General features: G+C 43.6%; 1 long non-coding RNA gene across 3 annotated transcripts in view; it reads right to left on the reverse strand.

Moving 5' to 3' along the window:
* The window catches only part of LOC137538716 (uncharacterized), a 793,867-nt gene that overhangs the window by 329,555 nt on the left and 438,376 nt on the right, over positions 1-25,936 (reverse strand). The gene's annotated exons all lie outside the window — the stretch shown is intronic.

The raw sequence follows: 25,936 nt of genomic DNA on the forward strand, positions 1-25,936 counted from the left end.
ATATATATATATTTTTTTTTTTTTTTGCAGGACGAATTAGGCTTTCTTTGGGTAGTACTTTTTGCTAAGAATTTATTTTAAACGCATTTTACAGGGAAAAGAAAAAAAATATATAAATTCATTGTTTCTCAGCTTTCAGTCATTATAGCTTAAAAGTAAAATGTGTTATTGTAGATAAAAACCAACATTTTATTTGCCAATTTGTCCTGGTTATTACAAGGTTTAAATTGTGTCCCTAGTACAATGTTTGGCGATAATATTTTATTTTGAAATAAAGGTGTATTTTTTCAGTTTGGTTTTATTTATGCTATAACAAGAATTACAAGCCGTTATTTACAAAAATAACAGTAATATACCCTCATTACATAAGATACATATTAAAAAAAGTCCCTAAGGTAACTATTTATGTATCTTTTAAAAAAATAAATAAAGTGTTTTATTTTGGTAACTATGGGGTGGGATGGAAGGGGCTAAAAAATAATAAAAATGTATTTAATGTTTTTATTTAATAGTGTATAATAGTGTATTTGAGTGTATTTTTACTTTTTGGCCACAAGATGGCTTCACACTTACCGTATTTTTCGGACTATAAGACGCACTTTTTCTTCCCCAAAGGTGGGGATAAAAAGTCCCTGCGTCTTATAGTCCGAATGTATGCCAGTGCACATGTATGTCAGTGTAGTGCCGGGAAGCTCTTACGTAGCCGGCGACACTCCGAGTCCCCAGGTTCCAGCCATGATCCACCTCTATCCTAGAGCACTCCAGTCTCTGTCCTCGCTCCATGCGCCTCCTGGCCAATAGCAAAATAGCCTCTGAGCCCGCCCGAGATGCTGTCGGGAATCCAATGATTGGCGCAGGACAGCGCTAATCTGAATACAGCGCTCGCCCCTGACATGCAGGCTGTTGATCCCGCCCGAGATGCTGTCGGGGCTCCAGTGATTGGTGCAGGATGGCGCCAATCTGAATACAGAGCTCGCCCCTGATATGCTGGCTGTCAGGGCTCCAATGATTGGTGCAGGATGGCGCCAATCACAATACAGCGTTCGTCCCTGACACGCAGGCTGTTGATCCCGCCCGAGATGCTGTCGGGGCTCCAATGATTGGCGCAGGATGGCGCCAATCACTATACAGCGCTCACCTAATTACGCTACAGCGCTCCTGGGACAGGCTGGAAGCAGCATGGCAGCCTCTCTGATTCCTGGCTCTATCCGAGGAGTAGGCACTGCTGGTGGCTGCAGAAGCTTCAGGAGTGTGGGGCAGAGTGTATCCACAGCCGACTCCAGCCACAGTGACAAGCTGTAGTAGGCAGCAGATGAGGGCTCAAGCAAACAGTACCACCACACCGCAGTAACAGGATTAGCAGCCAACTTAAGTTCCAATCAGTGGCTACTGGATGTCGTCTTCCACACATAGCAAGCTATGGTACTCCAAGACAAGAGAAGTGAAGGAGAAGGGTGAGAGCCTCATTGCAGTTTCCTAATCCATTTTGCAGTATGATTTGCCCTTATCTGATTGGGGAAAAAGGTCCATAAGACACCTCTGCACTATAGATGCACTTAGGTTTAGTCTTTTTTTTCTTCCTGATTTTTTTGCCCTCTAAACCTGGGTGCGTCTTATAGTCCGGAGCGTCTTATAGTCCGAAAAATACGGTAGTTCCCAAGTACTGTAAACAGTAGATGGGAACTAGTGTGTGTAACTTTTTACTTTTGCCTTGTGAATAAAAGCCGACGTCTCACTGACACCAGCTTTTATTCATAACAGGCACTGTGTTTGGGTACACCTGTTTCCCATTCACCGAGGCAAACGGGAGCAGCGCAGTGATCAGGAACAGTGCAGTAAGTAAACAAGACGTATATCTATACCTCTGATCAACAAGTGACATATAAAAGGAACTTGGCATATACATAGCAAAGATTTGGAAGTGGTTAAAAGTATGTTTATAATAACTGGTTCAGGGGTACTTTAACCTCCCTGGCAGTGCATTTCTGTCTGGAATTATGAGTCAAAAGCTGTACATTTTTTTCAAGAATTTTAGGCCTCCAATTTTTAAGTCATAACTCACCAAACTATGTCAGAATAAAAGCCTGGTAGACATTCTGCATATAAATAAAAGACTTGGACATATATTTGTTTAATTGATTACATTTATGAATAAAATGAAAACATTGTGAAACTGTACAAATAAGGCAGGCAGAGAGTAGTCAAAATCCATGCAGAGGTCGGTGCAGGCGTCAGACAGAGCGTAGTCAAAATCCAGGCAGACATCGCTGTAAGCGGCAGGAAGAGAGTAGACAAAATCCAGGCAGAGGTCGGTTCAGGGGGCAGACAGAGAGTAGTCAAAATCCAGGCAGACATCGCTGCAAGCGGCAGGCAGAGAGTAGAAAAAATCCAGGCAGAGGTCGGTGCAGGTGGCAGGTAGAGAGTAGTCAAAATACAGGCAGGGGTCAGTAACAGTAAGGCAGAAGTACTTAGGCTCAGAAGCAGTTGGGAACCAAATGGCTACATTGTTGACATCCTGTGCTTTCAAATAAGCTTATCTGCCATGGCAGTCAGGTGACACATGGGAGAGTTCAAATTACAACTTGCGATGACAAATGAGGAATTAGACATGCTAAACTCCCTACATACATACAGGGCACATTTCTCTAGGTTTTCCTTTGGACCAGTCCAGATTGAAGAATCAGACAGGCTAAACTATATATAGCCAGAAAAGGTATATTGGAAGGACAAAGAGGGCCTTGCAAAGTAGGATAGCAGAACATTTTAATAAGATTGAAAAACAGAACGTTGCACACCCATTGTCAAAACACTATAAAGAAAAACATGGGGGGGGAGCTTAAGGGGAACCATATATTTTGGATTGGAAGTGGTAAGTCATGGTAGGAGCGGGGGTGATTACATTCAGAAGATGTCTAGAAATGAATCGAAATGGATTTATCAGTTGGATGCAATCATCCCAAAAGGTCTAAATAGTGAAATGGAGTTGTTTGCATTTTTTTAGGAAATTTTGAAGTTTTTATTTTATTTCATGTGAAAAACAATAAAAGATTGGCGATAGGAGTAATGAGGGAGGATTTTAGACACAATTTTAACTAATGAGGTATACATTGAGGGTGAAAAGATAGTAAGAGATGAATAACAATCACTTTATTATAGGTATATCCAAATATATGGAGTTGGACTACAAGAAAATGGAGACCGATATCAGGTCACTGGTAACCACACCCCAAGGAAATTAGGGGTGGAGAAGTTTTAGGGTCTAATGAACTATAAAAATGGCCAGCTCATATTGTCCCATAATCTCAAATCCTCCTGAAGAAAGCCGACGATTTATCAGCAGAAATGTGTAGAGGTGTTAATAGAAGTACAGTAACTGCCCATAAGAATCTGCATAGGTTTTGGAAGGAGCGGCTGTTAGTGCGCAACAGCCGCCAGTGAAGTTCCAACAGCCTAGAGAGGTGACATCACCGAAGAGCAGCGCACGCGAGAAGCCAACAGACTGAGAACACGGGGTGCGGACTCCCCTCACTTACATGCGGAAGTGACGTATGCCGTGCAAGAACGCCAGTCTGGCGAGCGGCGGGCATAGGAGAAGAACCTGAGGACGTTGAGCTTGGTGAGACACGGACAGGAACGGAATAACCGGCCGGGACTCTAAGAGGACACAAACAGAGCGGTGTATCCAATATAAGGGAGCACGTGAGTTTATCAATACCGCTGTTCTGAATGATTTTTATACAGGAAGCTGCCTTTTGAATTGGAGAGACGCTAAACACTGAAAGACTTTTTTCAGCAGAACGACATAGAGTAAAGGAACAATAGGACGTTCAATTGATTATAATCCCCCTAAAGAGATTTTTGAACCCTACAGGTTTTAGATTTAGGAGGTAGTAGTTAGCTGAGGTGAACGGAGAGGCCTCTCTGAAGTACGTATGTGTTATGAGAGTGTGTGGAGAGTAATGAAATGTATGTATTTTATATTTAAATTTTAATAAATTGTTGTAGAAATTTAGCGCGTGCCAGTGATATATAATTTGATTATTGTACAATTTTGAGGGTTTAGGGATTCCCTCCACGGAACACGCAGCTCACTATCAAGGGAATTTTATTTTCAGCGCCAGAGAGTGTTTTATCTACAGTATATATATTTTGATAAATCCCTTACACTATGGCAGCAGGAAATGATCTATGGGAATTCAGGAACTGTAGAGGAGATAGGATTAGAAGTTTTTTTTAATGAGAAGGAACTGGCTAGGGAAGATGGTAAAGGGGAAGTAATCAATGGCTTAAAAGATTTGGAAAAATTATTAACAAAGGAAACCAAAAATATATGGGAGGTAGCATCACTTGAGAAATATTTGCAGTGGGAGACAGCATCGGTGGGTCTGGCAGTGAATAAAGTGTTATCTGAAGATTTGGCGGATGAGGAAACTCTGGCTAAATGGGAGTACATGTTTCATGTATTTTCAATGGAAACAGTACAATTTGTTATGGATGCACGTAAAGCTCAAACAAATCATTTAGGGGAGGAGATTAGAGGACTTCAGAAAAGATTAAATCCGTATAAATCGACCAAGGAATATCAGAATATGGAGGTGAGTATAAAAAATAGACTAGAAATATTAGAAAAAGAAATAGTGAACAAAAAACTGAAAAAAATGTGCAAGAGACTCAATTCCAATAAATGAAACTGAAGACCTAAGGGTAATGGTGGAGGAAAGTTTGGGGGAAGTTAACTCCCAAGGAACTACCACGTTAGGCTCTATGCTGGGGACACTTGAGACTATTGATGAGGTTGGGGAAGATACAATTAATGGGGAGCATCATTGCAAGATCTTGAAGTAAATAGTGAGGGGAGTGAGGAGGAGGTATCAAGTGAAGGTGAGTATGAGGAGGATTTATGTGTACTTGAACATTCCCCACATATGAATAATAAGATGGATGTGAGAATGAGGAATGAAAAAAGACATGAGAAAAATAGTGATAAAAAAAAACAATAGACATCAGGGGTGGATCAAGTAGAAATAATTCAGTGGGATCCAATTATAGAGGTCCTACTGAGTTTAATATATCAACATCCAATAGATTCACACCCTTGAGAAGGAACTCATTTAGAGAATCATATGGGGACAATCACAATAATAGGAACAGGACCCCAAGAGGACAACCCTTAAAAGGGCAAGATACATTTAGGAAAAGTAGAAGCAGTGAACCCAAATATAGTGTAAACAAAACCCCATATAATACCGTCAGAAATAGAAATATAAGTAAAGGGAGGAATAGGAATAATATAATAGTGGAAGAACCACGTAATTCAATAAGCCATTATTTTTTAAGGACCCCCCGACCAACAAACGCAAAAGGGGATGTAGGGGGGGGCAGGAAAAGGTGTAAAGAGGTAAGGGTGGAAATGGAACAAGAACAGGGTCCAAGCAATGAGGGTGGAGTATTTAATCTTAGTAAACGGAAACTCAATAAGGGAGAAATCAATCTCCTTGCAAAAGGATTGAAGTTTGCCCCTAATCATAAAATTAATAAATTTGAATCCCATATAAACAAAGAAATTTATGAGAAAACTTTGTTTAAAGAAATATTTCTTAAAGAACCCGATTCCAAGAGAGAATGAGAAATTAATATATATACATAATACCTTAAAGAACCCCTCAACTTTCTTTCCCCAAACGGAATACAGTGATGCAATGGTGGCTTTTGAAAATCTAGTAGATAAAGATATTAGAAATATGAAAATCAATAAATATGGCAATGACAATTTAACCAATGGAGAGAGGAAGGCGATAAAAGAATTACGAAAGGACCCCGAAATAACCACACGACCAGCTGATAAAGGTGGGGGAATCGTGATACAGGATGCAGAGATATACTGTAAGGAGGCATTGAGACTGCTGGGAGACTCAGAGACTTATCACGTCTTGGGTTGTGATCCGACAGTCGAGTATGCCCACCAGTTGAGGTCCTTGTTAGATGAAGGACTTACATCTGGGATCCTAAACCACAAAGAATATGATTTTTTAATGGTCAAACATCCGAGAAGGCCATTGTTTTATCATTTGCCAAAAGTACACAAAGATCTGACAGACCCACCTGGGAGACCCATAGTGTCGGGGGTGGGATCTCTCACTGCAAACCTATCCAGATGTGTGGACAAATTTCTACAAAAATACGTAAAGGAAACTAAGGCTTATATTAAGGATACTAAGGAGGTGTTGAATACTCTGAGTGGTTTGCAGTGGGAGAAGGAATGGATATTATGTACCTTGGACGTGTTCTCTCTATATACTGTCATTGAACATAAAAGAGGATTAGAAGCAGTGAAGTTTTACTTGGATCATGACAATACAATGACTGATGCTCAAAGGGATTTTATTTTGAGATCCATAAAATTTATTTTGGAACATAACTATTATGAGTATGATGGGTGTTGGTACCTACAGATCGGTGGAACGGCGATGGGGACCAGGTTCGCAACTTCGTATGCAAATTTATTTATGTCATATTGGGAGGAGACATCTGTGTATGGAAATGAGGAATATGGTGCGGACCTGGTCCTATGGCGCCGTTTCATTGATGATGTGTTGATGATATGGCGAGTAAATCAAGTATCACTGGATAGATATATAAACATGATTAACAGTAACGATCGGAAAATTAGATTTACTACCGAAATCAGTAAAGAAAAGATATATTTCCTGGATTTGGAAATATTTGTGGATATGGATTGCCTGAATACGAGAACCTTTCAAAAGTCTGTTGATGTGAACAGCTATATTTTATATACAAGTTGCCACCTACTTAGGTGGTTGAATGAGGTTCCCAGAGGACAGTTCTCCAGGTTGCGCCGTAACTGTACGTATATAAAGGATTATGATCTAGAGGCATGCAGGCTGGAGAATTGTCTCCTGGAGAAGGGATATCCGGTAGAGAAAGTGGAACAATCGAGAAAGATGGTCCGACAAAGGAATCATGAAGAAATGTTAGCTACTAGCAGAAAACAAGATTGGGATGGAAATGATTTCAGTTTGACATTACAGTATAGTGTACAATCAAAGAAAGTAAGGAATATCATCAATAAACATTGGGATGTTCTAAAACAGGATAAAATCCTGGGAGAATTGATACCTGAAAGGCCAAAAGTTGTTTTTAAAATGGCCCCAAATATTGGGCTATCTATAGCCACTGCAGCCAATGAATATAAGGGGGAACTTGTTGTGAGTGGGAGGGGAAGGGGCAAGGTGGGTTTTGTGAGATGCGGCTTTTGCCTTAATTGTAGGAGGACCAGTAATCCAGGCAGAATAATAGAGGTGGAGGCGCCGGATTCAGTGAAATATATATATATATATATATATATATATATATATATATATATATATATATATATATATATATATATATATAGTTGGAATGCCTCTGAACAGCCATCAGTTGCTGAAATGCCTCAGCCAGTGTAAATGCCAGCCATCAGTTGCTGATTACAGGAGATTAAAAAGCCAAACTAGTGCCCAGCTTTATGAACTAGCTGTGTAAACTAGCACCTATTGTGTGTGAACAAGCCATTATTCTGTGTGAACAAGACCCTATTCTGTGTGAACCAACCCCTTTTCTGTGCAAACATGCCCCTAATCTGTGTAAACTAGCCACTAATCTTTGTGAACTAAACCCTATTCTGTGTAAACTAGCCCCTATTATGCATGAACTTTCCCTTAACCACTTGAGGACCTAGGGCTTTCTACCCCTTAAAGCGGACCCAAACCAAACATTTTTTTAATTCAAAATATTTAGTTGCATCACTCTGACACATACAGAGATAAATAAACACTCCTTCAAGCCTATGAGCATTCCAGTGCATGATTTCACCCTCCTCTCTGCATAACTAGGGTTATACAGGTGGCAGCCATTAGCAATTCCTCCTTTGCTGGACACCATCTACTCCACCAGTTTGCCGGATTATTTGCCGGCAATATGAAAGGAGGGGAGGGGTTTCTCCAATAAATGTAAAATATTTTATATTTGTCATCATGCAGCTGAAAAAAGGCTGCTATTTATTATTATAATTTAGAAAATAGATTTTATTTCTGAAATCTTGTATTTTTAGTTTGGGTCCACTTTAACCACCCTGGCGTTCTGATTAAATCGCCAGGGTGGCTGCGGGAGGGTTTTTTTTAAATAAAAAAAAAACTATTTCATGCAGCCAACTGAAAGTTGGCTGCATGAAAGCCCACTAGAGGGCGCTCCGGAGGCGATCTTCCGATCGCCTCCGGCGCCCAGAATAAACAAGGAAGGCCGCAATGAGCGGCCTTCCTTGTTTTGCTTATATCGTCGCCATGGCGACGAGCAGAGTGACGTCATCGACGTCAGCCGACGTCCTGACGTCAGCCGCCTCCGATCCAGCCCTTAGCGCTGGCCGGAACTTTTTGTTCCGGCTACGCTGGGCTCAGGCGGCTGGGGGGACCCTCTTTCGCCGCTGCTCGCGGCGAATCGCCGCAGAGCGGCGGCGATCAGGCAGCACACGCGGCTGGCAAAGTGCCGGCTGCGTGTGCTGCTTTTTATTTCATTCAAATCGGCCCAGCAGGGCCTGAGCGGCAGCCGCTGGCGGTGTTGGACGAGCTGAGCTCGTCCAGACCGCTCAGCTGGTTAAGGACCGGCCACTTTTTTTCCATTCAGACCACTGCAGCTTTCACGGTTTATTGCTCGCTCATACAACCTACCACCTAAATGAATTTTGGCTCCTTTTCTTGTCACTAATAAAGCTTTCTTTTGGTGCTATTTGATTGCTCCTGCGATTTTTACTTTTTATTATATTCAGCAAAAAAGACATGAATTTTGGCAAAAAAATGATTTTTTTAACTTTCTGTGCTGACAGTTTTCAAATAAAGTAAAATTTCTGTATACATGCAGCGCGAAAAATGTGGACAAACATGTTTTTGATAAAAAAAACCCCATTTAGCGTTTATTTATTGGTTTGGGTAAAAGTTATAGCGTTTACAAACTATGGTGCAAAAAGTGAATTTTCCCATTTTCAAGCATCTATGACTTTTCTGACCCCCTGTCATGTTTCATGAGGGGCTAGAATTCCAGGATAGTATAAATACCCCCCAAATGACCCCATTTTGGAAAGAAGACATCCCAAAGTATTCACTGAGAGGCATAGTGAGTTCATAGAAGATATTATTTTTTGTCACAAGTAAGCGGAAAATGACACTTTGTGACAAAAAAAAAAAAAGTTTCCATTTCTTCTAACTTGCGACAAAAAAAAATGAACCTCTCTGAATACCTTGAAGGGTCTACTTTCCAAAATGGGGTCATTTGTGGGGTGTGTTTACTGTCCTGACATTTTGGGGGGTGCTAAATTGTAAGCACCCCTGTAAAGCCTAAAGGTGCTCATTGGACTTTGGACCCCTTACCACAGTTAGGCTGCAAAAAAAGTGCCACACATGTGGTATTGCCGTACTCAGGAGAAGTAGTATAATGTGTTTTGGGGTGTATTTTTACACATACCCATGCTGGGTGGGAGAAATATCTCTGTAAATGACAATTTTTAAAAAATTTTTACACACAATTGTCCATTTACAGAGTTATTTCTCCCACCCAGCATGGGTATGTGTAAAAATACACCCCAAAACACATTATACTACTTCTCCCGAGTACGGCGGTACCACATGTGTGGCACTTTTTTACACCCCAAGTACGCTAAGGGGCCCAAAGTCCAATGAGTACCTTTAGGATTTCACAGGTCATTTTGCGGAATTTGATTTCCAGACTACTCCTCACGGTTTAGGGCCCCTAAAATGCCAGGGCAGTATAGGAACCCCACAAATGACCCCATTTTAGAAAGAAGACACCCCAAGGTATTCCGTTAGGAGTATGGTGAGTTCATAGAAGATTTTATTTTTTGTCACAAGTTAGTGGAAAATGACACTTTGTGAAAAAAACAATAAAAATCAATTTTCCGCTAACTTTTGACAGGAGTATGGTGAGTTCATAGAAGATTTTATTTTTTGTCAAAAGTTAGCGGAAAATTGATTTTTATTGTTTTTTTCACAAAGTGTCATTTTCCACTAACTTGTGACAAAAAATAAAATCTTCTATGAACTCACCATACTCCTAACGGAATACCTTGGGGTGTCTTCTTTCTAAAATGGGGTCATTTGTGGGGTTCCTATACTGCCCTGGCATTTTAGGGGCCCTAAACCGCGAGGAGTAGTCTGGAAATCAAATTCCGCAAAATGACCTGTGAAATCCTAAAGGTACTCATTGGACTTTGGGCCCTTTAGCGCAGTTAGGGTGCAAAAAAGTGCCACACATGTGGTATCGCCGTACTCGGGAGAAGTAGTAAAATGTGTTTTGGGGTTTATTTTTACACCTACCCATGCTGGGTGGGAGAAATAAGTCTGTAAATGGACAATTGTGTGTAAAAAAATCAAAAGATTGTCATTTACAGAGGTATTTCTCCCACCCAGCATGGGTATGTGTAAAAATACACCCCAAAACACATTATACTACTTCTCCCGAGTACGGCGATACCACATGTGTGGCACTTTTTTGCACCCTAACTGCGCTAAGGGGCCCAAAGTCCAATGAGTACCTTTAGGCTTTACAGGGGTGCTCACAATTTAGCACCCCACCTACTTGCCAGGACAGTTAACAAACCCCACAAATGACCCCATTTTGGGGGAATACACAACAAGGTATTCCATGAGGGTAATGGTGAGGTCATTGAAAATTTTATTTTTTGTCACAAGTAAACGGAAAATGACACTTTGTTAAAAAAAAAAAATAAAAAAAAAAAATTCTGCTAACTTGTGACAAAAACTAAAATCTTTTATGAACTCACCGTGCACCTCACATAATACTTTAGGGTGTCCTCTTTCCAAAATGGGGTCATTTGTGGAGTCTGTCCTGGCATTTTAGGGTCTCTGCAATCATTACATGTATGGCCAGTATTAGGAGTTTCTGTTATACTCCTTATATTGGGTATACAAGTAATGCACTCTGGGCTGAAAGGAAAAATGAACGGCAAACATACCTTGCTCCACATCAATGGCAGATCTTCCTCCACATCAATGGCAGTGATAACCTCAGGAGAGAGACACCCCATGCCACCCTGCACTCAGGGTGAGCCACCAACTTATGTGACTGGGCCTCAGAACTTTAGTATACAGCATTATGCCTGTAGGATACAGCAATATGCCTGCCAATAGAGATGACTCTGTGTGGCATTAAAGCATCATCATAGGCCCAAATCACATATAAACCGGGGGTGTCCACACTCAAGGGAAATTCAAACATGCCGTCTTATATCGCCAACCCAGGACAGATCAGCAATATCAAGCATGGAAACCGATCCTTCTTCCCACTTTTATGCTTACCCGTTTGGTTTTCAAGCTTACCTCTCCTCTCCCTGCGACAATGTGCAAAAGACCACTGAGTGTGTGCCTACTCCTGTGTCTGGAGTTCCCTAGGTTCTAATAGTGTACCTGCTCATGGTACCTCTCAAAACACTGCCCTACGCATAGGCCAGGCTGGTCAGGACAGCGGGGACAATAAAAACTGGCACCTCCTGGATACAGGATGTCCAGAATGATCTGTTCCTGAAATTGGAGGAAAGATCCAGTTCTCCCAGCCTTACTGTAGAGAACAAAGCTGTTGTAAACTGCCAATTGAATCAGATAAAAAGACACTTTCTTATACCAGCGTCTTGTTTTCCGGGTCATTAAATAGGGCGCTAACCTCTGGTCATTGAAGTCCACCCCTCCCATGTTGACATTATATTCGTGGACGACAAGGGGCTTTTCAATGACCTTAGTTGCCCGTTGAATTTGGACTGTCGTGTCTGTGTGAATGGTGGACAGAAAGTAAACGTCCCTCTTGTCCCTCCATTTCACCGCGAGCAGGTCTTCCGTACACAAGGCGGCCCTCTGCCCCCGTTCAAGTCTGGTGGTAATGAGCCGTTGGGGGAAGCCCTGGCGACTAGGCCGCGCAGTGCCACAGCATCGGATTCCTTCTAACTTTAAGTGCTGAAAGAGGGTCACACTTGTGTAATAATTGTCCACAAAAAGATGGTACCCCTTCTGGAACAAGGGTGACACCAAGTCCCACACAACCTTTCCACTGCTCCCCAGGTAGTCAGGGCATCCGACCGGCTCCAATTTTGAGTCTTTTCCCTCATAGACCCTAAAACGACATGTATAGCCTGTGGCCCTTTCACAGAGCTTATACAGTTTCACCCCATACCGGGCGCACTTGCTTGGGTTGTACTGTTTAATGCCAAGGCGCCCGGTAAAGCGTAAGAGGGACTCGTCTATGCAGATGTTCTGTTCAGGGATATAAGCATCTGCAAATGTTGAGGACAGGTGGTCTATGAGGGGTCGAATTTTGTGGAGCCGGTCATAAGCAGGGTCTCCCCTTTCATGACAGGTTTCGTCGTCGTTGAAGTGCAGGAAGCGCAGGATGGACTCAAATCGTGTCCTGGACATGGCAGCAGGGTACAAGGGAACATGATGTACTGGGTTCGTAGACCAATACGACCGCAATACAGTCTGTTTCATTAGTCCCAAGTGAAGGATAAGGGCCAAAAAGATTTTAATGTCGGAAACTTGGACTGGTTTCCACCCGAAAGGCTGGGCATACATGCTCTCCGGGTGCTCGGTGATGAATTGTGTGGCTTTACGGTTGGTCTCAACCACAATTAAGTCCAAGAGAACCTGGGTGATGAACAGCTGCAAAAAGTCTAGGGCCGTTCCTAGATGAGCTGTCGCCACCTGGACTCCAGACTGGGCGGTGAAAGGGGGCACTACGGGTGCGGCGGAATCAGGGGATTGCCAATCTGGTTGTACCAGCACCTCTGGAAGTCTATGGGTACTACGGGCCCGTCTTCTTCTTGGTGGCTGCGACGGGGGTACTACTGCACTTGCCACCGTACCAGTTTCAACTTCCATGCTGACGCTCACCACTTCGCCAGGGTCTACAGAAGTACTGGTACCAAGTCCAGGAGATGCTGCGCTGCTGGTGCCTGCCTCACCAACAAAACTATCAACAGCGCTAGCACCACCCTGCTGCCCTTGAGGCGGATCCTGCGCCACCTGCGGTCTAACGACTTGGGGTCTGGTACGCCTGGCTCTAGCCAGGACCATAGCCTCGTCATCACTTTCGGTCAGGGAACCACTGCTTTCTACAGGTTCAAATTCGGACCCGGAAGATTCGACGGATGATTCTTCCCAAAAGAACTCATCCGACTGGTCCATGTACCTGTATACCTCGTCATCGGAAAGCCCCCTTCTTGCCATTTTGGATTGCTAAATTTATGGGGTTTTCCTCCGAGACTACCCAGAAAAAAAGAGCACCTACCTAGCAAAAAGGGAGTATTTGAGAGGTATTGGGGTTGGTGGGAAGTGGGGTCTCAGAGGCAATCAAACAATCACGGGATAATCAAATACAATTACAGCACAATCGACTCCAAACACAGCACAATCAAATCTGATGCACTCGGAAGGTGATGGGGGGAGGGTGGGATTGGGTGTGGCGGGAAGTGGGGTCTCAGGCAATCAAACAATCCCGGGGCAATCGAAGCCGATCACGGGACAATCAAATACAATTACAGCACAATCGAATCCAATCACAGCCCAATCAAATCTGATGCACTGTGAAGGTGATGGGGGGAGGGTGGGATTGGGTGTGGCGGGAAGTGGGGTCTCAGGCAATCAAACAATCACGGGGCAATCGAAGTCGATCACGGGACAATCAAATACAATTACAGCACAATCGACTCCAATCACAGCACAAGCAAATCTGATGCACTCGGAAGGTGGTGGTTGGAGGTGGTGGGGGGGAGGGTGGGGTTGGGTGTGGTGTGGTGGGGGGGGGAGGGGGGGTTGGGTGTGGTGGGAAGTGGGGTCTCAGGCAATCAAACAATCACGGAACAATCGAAGCAGATCACGGGACAATCAAATACAAGCGCAGCACAATCGAATACAAGCGCAGCACAGTCAAATACAATGCACTTGGACGGTGATTAGGGGGGGGGGGGGGGGGTCTGAGGGCGATTTGAGGGGGTGGGGGGTTGATCAGGAGCCTGCACGGGGCAGACTGAGTCCTGATCTGATGAGAGGCAGACGCAGGGGGTTACTGATCAAAGATCAGTTAGTGATTGCTGGGGAGGACAGATGTAAACAAAGAGCAGGGGATGTAATCAGAAGGGGGGTATGAGGGCAATCGAGGGCCTGGGCAGGTGATCGGTTACCCCCGCGGGGCAGTTAGGGTCTGCTCTGATGGGTGGGGGTGCTGAGGGGTGATGGACAGGTGATAGACAGGTGATCAGAGGGGGATCAGGGGGTAAGGTAGCTGTATACAGATGTATACAGTATACAGGGGGGTAGTCTGGGATGGGGTCTGGGGGTGATCTAAAGGTAGGGGGGGGATCAGGGGTGACTAGGAGGCAGTTAGGGACCTAAACTAAGGGGCAGCGTCGCTAGTTAGTGGCAGGTGGGGGGGTGGGGGTTTTGCAGGGGTGCAAAGGTGCTAGGCAGGGGTCTGCTGGGGTGATCAGGGGGGGTATGAGGCCTGGGGTGGGTGATCAGGGGGGCTGTTAGGCAAAAAAACGCTGTGTGCTGGCTACTTACGAAGTGCTTCCTCCTCGCTAGTGGTCTCTGCAACAATGAGACCACGAGGCGAGGAGGAAGCACGTATAAGGCACTTTGTTTACCTAACAAAGTGCCTTATACATTCCGATTGGCTATTGTATCGGATTCCTCCGCTTGCTGGCTCTGCTAAGTGGCCGGCGAGCAGAGGCAAAATGCCGGGCTTCCGATTCCCGGCGGAGGATCGCGTCACGGATGACGCGATCGCTCCGCCCATGCCCATACAAGGACCACCGCATTTTGTCAATACGGCGGTCCTTGCGGCGTCCACTTCCCGGCCGCCATTTGTCTATACGGCGGTCGGGAAGTAGTTAAGGTGCCCATACACTGAGCCAATTAGCGGCCGATCGATCGATCGCAAATCCATTGACTAATCGATCGATTTGAGGACGATTTATATCGATTTCAATCGATCTGACATGCTGGAAAATCTAGGTCGATCTGTTGAGATTGCTTATAATTTTGCATTGGACCTAATGGAAATCTGATGGCAAACAAAGATCGATTTCATACTGAAATCTATTGGAAATCTGTTCCTAGTAAAAAATGTTCCTAAACACATCAGATAGATCAGAAATCTACCTGATGATCTATCTGCTGCTAATCTAAGGAGTGTATGGCCACCTTTATTCTGATTTCTGCTTTGCCTGTTCTCTCTGTGTTTGAAGTTCTTGCCTCATTATTATGAGTACAATAGGTGTTTTAAAAGCTCTGATTAAATGCGATTCAAATGCAAATCAGATGCTATTGTATTGTAAATTATGAGCCTATTCAAACGCAAACACAATGCAAATCGCTATGTGCATGTACCCTAATTAAATTCCCAAAAACTCCCAATTGCACTAGGCAGATTAGCCATATTACCAGATTTAAGGACCATAAAACTTGATAGAACATTAACCTGTTTGTTGAATGTTCTAACCCTGACAAACACATTCTCTCTTGCTCTTTGAATTGCAATAATATCGATGCCATATTTCGGAAGCTCAGGAATTAGATTACAACTCCGAGTAGATTTAAAATAAATCTCTTCTTTCACACACACAAATAAATCCTCTTAAAGGAGGATACAGCTGGTAATTGAAAACTCTTAAACCTGTTGCTAGGTACCAAAGTATTAGTGCAACATTTTTCTCTCCCACCACTTTTTATTATAAATAATTAAAAAAAGTACCTGTGAACTTGAAATGCCTGTGTACTAGAAGGTGCTGAGTGACAGGAAGCTCTCTTCTGCTTATGGGCTACTCCTCCCCGCCTCCTTGCTTTTGTTGCCGAGGGAATGACTGGCACATCATTCGGAAATGGACCAGAACTACACAGGCTTCCACTAGCTAACGTCACAGTGACTGACAGTAGTATTGGGCCAGTGAAAAGCCAAACAAAGAGAGTCTGAAGCCTTTAAACTTACCTCTTTTTATTTCCCAGTCCTCTTCAGCATTAGGATCAAAGATGATTTGCTGCATCCCCGTGGCAGAACAATGTATTTATCCCCCGGAAATCCCCGAGGCAAAATTCTGCGTTACTTCCTGGAAAGGCAGAGCTGAGCGCAGTAGCCCTGTCTCCAGTCCAGTCAATCTCTGCCGATCTCCGCCTCTCACTGCCCCTCTCAGTCCTCTTCCACTGAGAGGGGTGGGGAAAGGCGAAGATCGGTGGAGATAGACTGGACTGGAGGCAGAGCAACTGCGCACAGCTCTGCCTTCCCGGGCAGCAAAATCTGTGACTTGGAAAGTTGTAGAATTGTGCCCCGGGATTTCGGAGGATAAATACCTCGTTCTCGATCTTAATGCTGAACAGGACTGGGAAATAAAAAGAGGTAATTTTAATGACTTCAGTCTCTCTTTAAGGTGGGGAAGGAGTTAGCTACAAGCAGAAGAGAGCTTCCAGTCACTCTGCATCTGCTTCCAATATACGGACACCTCGAGGACACATGCAATTGTATAAATAAATAATTTATAACTAAAAGTAGTGGAAGAGAAAAATATTGCACTAATATTTCTTTAAAGTGGAATGAAACAGGTATTTGAAAAGTCTTGCACCTATTGCTAGATACAATAGGAGTTTTCAGTCACCAGCTTCATCTCACTTTAAAGCAAGCCTCTAGTGTGTAAGATCAATCGTATATTCCTGCACTGAATAGTTTTATTGTAGCAGGGTTTTTTGTTTTTTAGAAAGTATATCTGAGTCCTGTATTTCTATCCTGCCCAGTCATTCCTCCACCTCCTCAAGAAGAGGGCTTTGGCCTTTCCTCCTTGCCAAGTGCGCAGAGGATTGTGAGAGATCAGAACATATAATCCACTCCCCTCTGCTAGAGGCGTGCCTTCATGCTGCCTGTAATGAGCATGCTTGGAATCTGCCTTGCCCACATTTATAAAAGGGAAGAGCCCAAAGGCAGTGTTGCCAACCATCTGTCTATGGACGGAAACTCCAGCCAAAGTTCAAATTTGATATGTCCGTAATGCCTGTCTTTTTAAGACAGGCGTCCGTCCACAGACCTAATTACACGGATTTCTACTGTGCACATGTGCGCACCGTGGATCGGTCCTGGGGATTTCTATTGTGCACATGTGCGCACCGTGGATCGGTCCTGGGTGGCAGAGACAGAGAGATTAGGCCTCTCTCTCCTTCCCTTTCTCCAGTCAGTGACCCAACCTCGAGCCTCCCTCCTCCAGGCATTACACAGAGGCAGCCGAGTCTGCTCAACCCCCACAGAGAAAACAAAAAAGAAGCGCTCCAATAGTGCATTAAAATGTTTTAATTAGGATACGCAATATAAAATTGCACTTACATTTAGGTTTCTTTAAAATCAGCCTGCCTACGATCGTAACCCTCTACCGCGGTCTGGCCAGGACCCGGGATGCAATGTTGTTGTTCCACCTTCCGCTGGCTGTGGTGTTGCCAGGAGGGGAAGGAGGGGGCGTGCCTGCTCACGTAAATGCCTCCACGTCACTACCGGTTTCAGTGCTTCCTGCGCCTTCATCAGGTGATGTAGAGGCCGGTGTGTGCCGTATTTAAGAGCCAGCCGCATGATGCGGCTGTGCTCTTCCGGTGGGCGTGTGTATGCAAATTAAGGACCGGACATCGTGGGAGCCACATACAACACCTATGCATCTACAAATAATTAATTGCAGAAGTATAAAATCGTACTTATAAATAGATTTAAGGTACATTATACATTTCATAGTATCACATACAATACGATCGCTTTACTATTTCAGCGTACCCTATTTCTACTATTAAAAATAAAAAAAGATCTTCCTTATGTGGATGTAGTGTTGAGTATATGCATGCAATGCATGAGGCTTTAGTTAAGGGATTTTATTGTCATGCATTTAATGTGCAATGGAATTCATATGTTTATGCTATGCCATGCTTTATGGTCATGCAATGCATGAGACTTTAATTACTGTATGTACTTGCATATAAGCCGACCCGCATATAAGCCGAATCACACACACACACACACACACACACACACACACACACACACACACACACACACACACACACACACACACACACACACACACACACACACACACACACACACACACACACACACACACACACACACACACACACACACACACACACACACACACACACACACACACACACACTTTTACCTAAAAAAAAGGGAAAAAATGATTGACCCCCATATAAGCCGGGGGTAGGAAATGCTGGCCGCCTTATTACCCTAGTGTGTCCCAGTATAGATAGTAAAGTGCCCAGAATGGGTAGGTAGTGCCCCAGTATAGCTAGTATAGTGCCCAGTATAGCTAGTAAAGTACCCCAGTATAGCTAGTATAGTGTCCAGTATAGGTAGGTAGTACCCCAGTATAGCTAGTAAAGTGCCCAGTATAGCTAGTATAGTGCCCAGTATAGCTAGTATAGTGCCCAGTATAGGTAGGTAGTGCCCCAGTATAGCTAGTATAGTGCCCCAGTATGGGTAGGTAGTGCCCCAGTATAGCTAGTATAGTGCCCAGTATAGCTAGTAAAGTACCCCAGTATAGCTAGTATAGTGTCCAGTATAGCTAGTATAGTGCCCAGTATAGCTGGTAAAGTGCCCAGTATAGCTGGTAAAGTGCCCAGTATAGCTAGTATAGTGCCCAGTATAGGTAGTATAGTGCCCAGTATAGCTATTATAGTGCCCAGTATAGCTAGTAAAGTGCCCCAGTATGGCTAGTAAAGTTCCCAGTATAGGTAGTTAGTGCCCCAGTATAGCGCCCCCCGCCCAACCCCTGCTTTTACCTTAGCCGGCACCGCTTCTATTCCCCTCTCCTGCTCGCTCCATAATTCACAGCAGCGCTCTTCACGGCTGCTGTCTGTGATGAGGCAGGAAGCAGAGAGCGTGGCTTCCTGTAGCGGCCGGCAATGTGTATCGCCGTTGTTATGGGAACCGCTCTCTGCCTCATCACAGACAGCAGCCGTGAAGAGTGCTGCTGTGAATTATGAAGCGAGCAAGAGAGGGGAATAGAAGAAGCAGCGCCGGCTAAGGTAATAGCAGCGGCGGCCGCGGGGGGCGCGGGGTATGGGGGAGACGCGGACCACATGGCATGGCTCGCATACAAGCCGACCCCCCAACTTTTGACCCACTTTTGGGGGGTCAAAAACTCAGCTTGTATGCGAGTATATACGGTAAGTGATTTTATTGTCATGCATTTAATATGCAATGGAATTGATTTGTTTATGCATGCTATGCATGCTTCAATTAGTAAAATTATTAGGAATTAAAATAGAATAAGAATTAAAATAGGAGCATTAAAACCTGCGCAGTTATTTCTCCCTGATATTTAAGAATGATTATATGCCTAGTCTGGGATGTTGGTTATTCCTATTGGGCACTTTGATTATTACTAGTTTGGGTAGCTTCTTGTATGCAATTGCAGGTTTGCTCACAGTAAAGATTGTTATGTGAGTGAATTTAATTTGCACATAAATTTGTACCTCCATTTGCAAAGTGGGTTGTTCATATTCAGGAGGATTTGTATACCTTAAAGAGACTCTGTAACAAATTTTTCAGCCTTAGTTCTTCTATCTTATAAGTTCCTATGCCTGTTCTAATGTGCTCTGGCTTACTGCAGCCTTTCCTAATTGCACTGTCTCTGTAATAAATCTTATCTAATTTCCTCTGTCGTGTCTGTCGGGCTAAGGCTTGAATGTGTGAAATGTGCAGGGCTGCTTGTGATTGGATACAGTGTTCTCCCCAGAATTTTTTTCCAGCCGGGTGGCATGGAATAGTAGCCGGGTGGCATGAAAAAGTAGCCGGGTGGGTCGAGATGAAAATACAGGGCAACTCTGCTTACAGCATAGGAGGAGGTGAGAAGGTGAGCTGATGACAGCCGGGTGGTCACCAAATCTAGCCGGGTGGAGCACCCAGCTAAAAGAGCCAGGGGAGAACACTGGATAGAAGCGATACACACCCTCTGCAGGCCCCATGCACACTCTGTATGACTCACACACTGTTTATGTGAGCCGATCACAAGCTGGTTAGTTTGTTTGTAAACACTGCCTAAAACTGTTAATTACAAGCCAGGATTGCAGCAGAGAGTGGCAGAAACTGCACAAAGGGGCACAGGAGAAAATAAGGAATAGAATGGTATGCTTTTTAGTGTAAGAATATTAGAGTACAGATTCTCTTTAAGGGCTAGAACCCACTAGAGCGATTTTTTGAGCGTTTAGGGAGCGTCAGAAATCGCTATCGATTTCTCTAAACGATCTGCCAATGTAAATGGATGGTGCAAATTCCACAGAAGCGATTGTGATTAGCAAAATCGCAAATGCAGGACATGCAGCATTTTGTTAGCGTTTGCGCTTAAATGTAAAGTATATAATCACTGGCGTAATCGCTCATCAAAACTTGCACGGAGCGATTTTGCTAGCGGTTTACAGGTAATGTACACTTTAACAAAATAAAAATGATTGAAAGGACCAATCAGAATTTAAAATGCTAATCATTACACAACCGCTGGCAAATTGATTACACTCCCTAAAACGCTCATGAAATCGCTTACAAACTGCTCATACAAAACGCTAGCGATTGGGATTAGCGATATCGTTTTGTAGTGGGTTTCAGCTCTAACACGGAACCCGAGGAGGGTGTACATTTTAGATGGCAATCATATTGTTGCCTTATATACCTAAACTATGGGATGAAATCAAGATGTGCATTGGACAAATTGGGCCTGGTAAAGTTGTTAATTATAATGAATCTCATGTGTATAGCCCGGGGGAATTATTTGCCTCATCATAATGATAGCATGTTGTTGTTTTTTCAAGTAGATAAAATCAAATGAAATAATTACATGCAAAATAAAGACAGATTATACCATTATTACATGCAGAATCTACAATCAGATGACCGATCTTAAAGGATTGGCTACAGGAAACTCTTGACCTCGATATCTTCATTTAGTCCTTCTGGACTCAAACTGTTGAGTCTGAATATCCATTTCATCTCTTGTTCGCAGAGTTTTTTTTTTTTTTTTTAATATCTGAGGCCATTAGGTATAGTTGCTGGAATGTGTTACAATCCTACAACTTTTATTTTACTGGGGTCAGCTCCGTGATGCGTTAGGAAGTGTTTGGGGACACTGTGTTTAACCGATTTGTTCAGGATATCGCATTTGTGCTCCCCAAATCTTTTCCTTAGAGTTCTGGTAGTCCGTCCGATATACAGTTTTGGGCAAGTGCAAATTAATGCATAAATCACAAATTCCGTGCCACAATTAATAAAGTGTTTTAGATTGACTACTGTACCATCAGGATGTTGGATATTTTTTATACCGTGTTGTACAAAATCACAGAATTCGCACCTAGGCACACCACACTTATAAGTGCCTGGTATTCCTTCTAGTCTTTTTGATGGTCGTGTTGGTGATTTCACGTTGCTGGGTACTAAGATGTTTTTGACCTATCTCACTTTCTTGAATATTACTTGTGGTTCTTCTGGTACTAGATTCCTGAGGAGCGGGCCTTGTAGAACAAGTGTTCATCAACCGGAGACGCTATAAAAGGATATATTCAGAAACTGCCGCCCACTGATCACGATTAAGGCCGGAAGCGGCCGATACACGTGGTGAGGGAGGTTCACACAGCTGCCTTGCACATGCCGGCCACAAGCCCTGCCTGAGCCCACGCTAGAGTCTGGCGCCGGACAAAGCTGAGGGCAGCATACAAGAGGGGCTGCGTGGCTGACTTGATTCCGGCGAGAGGCACACAATGGCAGATATTTGCTAACCGATTGTCAACTTGGAAATCCTACCAGCGCAGCAGCATATAGGACTTACTTATGTTGGAGAGGTGAACTTGATGAACACAGTCACACCGCATCCATAATTACAGGACGTCTGACGGCCGTCAACTGCACAACTGAGTGGTGAGAGCCTCAGTGAGGCGCAATCCTGTTTATACAAATGGAACTATTATTGCAGTACTGCATACACTTGGAAAAATCAGCTATTATATTTCACCGATACATTATCTGGAGCTTAGTGGACATATGATCTTTGCATTTAAAGAGGAACTCTAGCTTTCATCACTGGATTCTATCTATAGTACCTTAGTTCAGCTGCAGCTTATGCATGGTGGGATCCCAGGTGTGTTTGGTGCGTTTGAGATGCTTTATGTGTGAGCCCAGCCGGCTGTGCAATTTACATCCCGCAGTGTGTTTTATGATTTTAGATGACACAGTTGTGACTATTCAGTGTTTTGTACGATTTTTTGAATAAAGCTTGAAGGTGTTTTTTGAAGCAGAGCCTGACTTCACTATTTCTTAATTTTGGTTCATTATTTATGTCAGTCCCATGCTCCCTCGCCTAGGTGAGGTACCCACAGCTATTTAAGCCAGTGAGTTCCAGGAACTTTTCTCCTTCTTTGTAAGGTATACAAATTCTCCTGAATACTAACAACCCACTTTGCAAATGGAGGTACAAATTTATGCGCAAATTAAATTCACTCACATAATCTTTACTGTGAGCAAACCCGCATACAAGAAGCTACCCAAACTAGTAATAATCAAAGTGTCCAACAGGAATAACCAACATCCCAGACTAGGCATATAATCATTCCTAAATATCCGGGACAAATAACTGCGCAGGTTTTAATGCTCCTATTTTAATTTTTATTCTATTTTAATTCCTAATAATTTTACTAATTGAAGCATGCATAAACATATCAACTCCATTGCATATTAAATGCATGACATTAAAATCCCTTAATTAAAGCCTCATGCATTGCATGCATATACTCAACACTACATCCGCATAAGGAAGATCTTTTCTAATTTTTAATAGTAGAAATAGGGTACACTGAAATAGTAAAGCAATCGTTTTGTATGTGATACTATGAAATGTATAATGTACCTTAAATGTATTTATAAGTGCGATTTTATACTTCTGCAGTGAATTATTTGTAGATGCATAGGTGTTGTATGTGGCTCCCACGATGTCCGGTCCTTAATTTGCATACACACGCCCACCGGAAGAGCACAGCCGCATCATGCGGCTGGCTCTTAAATACTGCACACAACAGCCTCTATATCACCTGATGAAGGCGCTGAAACCAGTAGTAACATGGAGGCATTTTCGTGAGCAGGCACGCCCCCTCCTTCCCCTCCTGGCAACACCGCAGCCAGCGGAACAACAACGTTGCATCTCCGGATCTTGGCCAGACCGCGGCAGAGGGTTACGATCGTGGGCAGGCCACTACACGCTGATTTTAAAGAAACCTAAATGTAAGTGCAATTTTATATTGTGTATCCTCATTAAAAATTTTAATGCACTATTGGAGCGCTTCTTTTTTTGTTTTCTCCATACACTTCAGTACCTGGAATCCACCCCGTGAGAAGCAGCTCCAAAGTGCACCAACAAAAAGAATAACACCTGTCATTTTTTGCATAAGTGACTTTAGCCTAGCTAGTTAGCGCAGGGCATTTTTTCTTTGACTGTTTGTCTGTTGGGGGCTCACAGTGGTTGCATTTGTCTACTGAGGGTTCAATGTGGCTGAATTTGTGTATTTGGGGCACATGGTGGCTGCATTTTCCTATTGGGAGCTCACAATAGCTGCATTTGTCTACTGGGGGCTCACAATGGCTGCATGACTGTTGGGGGCTCACAGTGGCTGCATTTCTCTACTGAGGGCTCACTGTGGTTGTATTTGTGTATTTGGGGCACATGGTGGCTGCATTTTCCTATTGGGAGCTCACAATAGCTGCATTTGTCTACTGGGGGCTCACGGTGGCTGCATGACTGTTGGGGTCATGGTGGCTGCATGACTGTTGGGGTCATGGTGGCTGCATTTGTCTACTGGGGGCTCACAGCTGCATTTGTTTTTTGGGGGCTCACGGTGGCTGCATGACTATTTGGAGCTCAAGGTGGCTGCATTGGTCTATTGGGAGCTCAAGGTGTCTACATTTGTCTATTGGGAGCTCACGATGGCTGCATTTGTCTATTGGGGGCTCACAGTAGCTGCATTTGTCTATTGGGAGCTCACAGTGGCAGCAAGACTCCTAAAAGTGCTCATCTGACTCTGCCCCCTCGTCAAAAACATACAGATAAGTTAACTGGCTCCCCCCTAAATTGACCCTAGATTACTATATATACACTACACAATATAAACATATGACTATAGTAGGGATAAGATTGTGAGATTGACAGTTAAGTGACAATATTGTCTAAGTGACAAGACAATATACTCTGTACAGCGCTGGGGAAGATGTTGGTGCTATACAAATACTAAATAATAATAATAATAATAATAACCCTACGCAAAGGGAAGCAGGATGGAAGCAGAGATAATATCTTGGTCTTTTTCAGGACACTACATAACTAAGACAAATGTCAACTATACTACATGCAATTAGCTGTACATATGAGATAGGCTCTACCAAAAGGGAAAAAAGTGCAAATTATATATAGGTTTATAATTAAAGTGTTTTAAAATATTGTATTACACACACATGCCTGGGATTACTCTGGTGTTAACCATAGTCACTTCTGAAAAATGCCTTGCTCTGCTCTAAGCTGTAAGATGGGAGTAATTACTCCAGACACAATACACAGAGACAGCATCCCTACAGATGTATACAGGGTAACTTCACAAAGGCCCAGTGCAGTAAACTAATCAGACAGAGAGACTTGTATACTTGTTGCCATGATTTCCAACAAGTTTCCTAAAACGTTCTAGCAGCAGCAGACTGAAGTTGAATAAAATATATTTTTTTTAATTTTTTATTCAGTTTAGAGGTTGAGTAAAGCCTCTTGTGTTTTCACTGCTATTACTAGAATTGATTCTAACTACTTTGGTGCCATAAGCATCTGTTTTATCTCTCTTGTTTTTTAAGGATTTTGCTGCCTTTACATTATCTCCGTATTCAAAAACATTTAACAGCCATAAGCAAAGTTGTGTGTTAATTTAGCATCTAATTATGTGCATAAATGAACACAATTGTGCAGTCTACACATAAGTTAACGCCTTTGGCATTATCAAATGATTCATAAAACCTTTACAGCCACCTCTCATTAAAGTGTAGCTCAGGGATTAGGCTAAGCCTTGCACACAGCAGGCGTTTACCGAAAACACACAGTGGAGACGTGCTGTTGTTATATAAAATAAACTCTTGCAACCTGGATCTGTTTTTGTTTGTTTACTACTTTAAGAAAAAAAAGCAATGGCACGCGCCCCCCCCCCCCCCCCCCCATAGCTATGCCAGCCCCACTGCTTGGTAAGTGGATCTAGTGACAACAAAGGGATAGGCAGTGAGCTTGTGGATGCTGGAGGCAGTAGTGTAGCTGGGAGGGATGCTGTACTACTGTATAGCATGCCAGGGAATTAAGTATGCGGCATGCAGGGGCTCTCCGTAAAGGGAGCCCGAGGTGGGTAAAAAAAAAAAAAAAAAAAAACGGAGTGGTTCAGGTAGCCGCAAAAAACACCGCTCCACGCCGCTGCTGTGGGCCGCAATAGCTCACTTTCACTTGCGTGACCCCACGACGCTGCACTGAGAGACTGTGTTGTCACTCATAGCTTGCAGGGAGGCGCAGCCAGGGGGAGAGAGATGCCCAATGGCAGCTCCGGAAACCCTGTAGGAATGCCCCTAGCAGGCATTTTAAACAGGGAATTCCTCTCCCCACTGTTTACCTCCGAGTTGGTGAAAAATCTTGTCGCTAAACTCGGGGGCTATAGTGCGGCAGTGGGAGGGGGGGCAGAGAGCGGCAGTTGTGGGATACATAGCCATGTCATTAGACAGGGAACATGGCTCTGTGTCCCATCTGCCCCCTAAAGAGCCACCT

The sequence above is a fragment of the Hyperolius riggenbachi genome, chromosome 11, assembly GCF_040937935.1.
Source record: "Hyperolius riggenbachi isolate aHypRig1 chromosome 11, aHypRig1.pri, whole genome shotgun sequence".
Lineage (NCBI taxonomy): Eukaryota > Metazoa > Chordata > Amphibia > Anura > Hyperoliidae > Hyperolius > Hyperolius riggenbachi.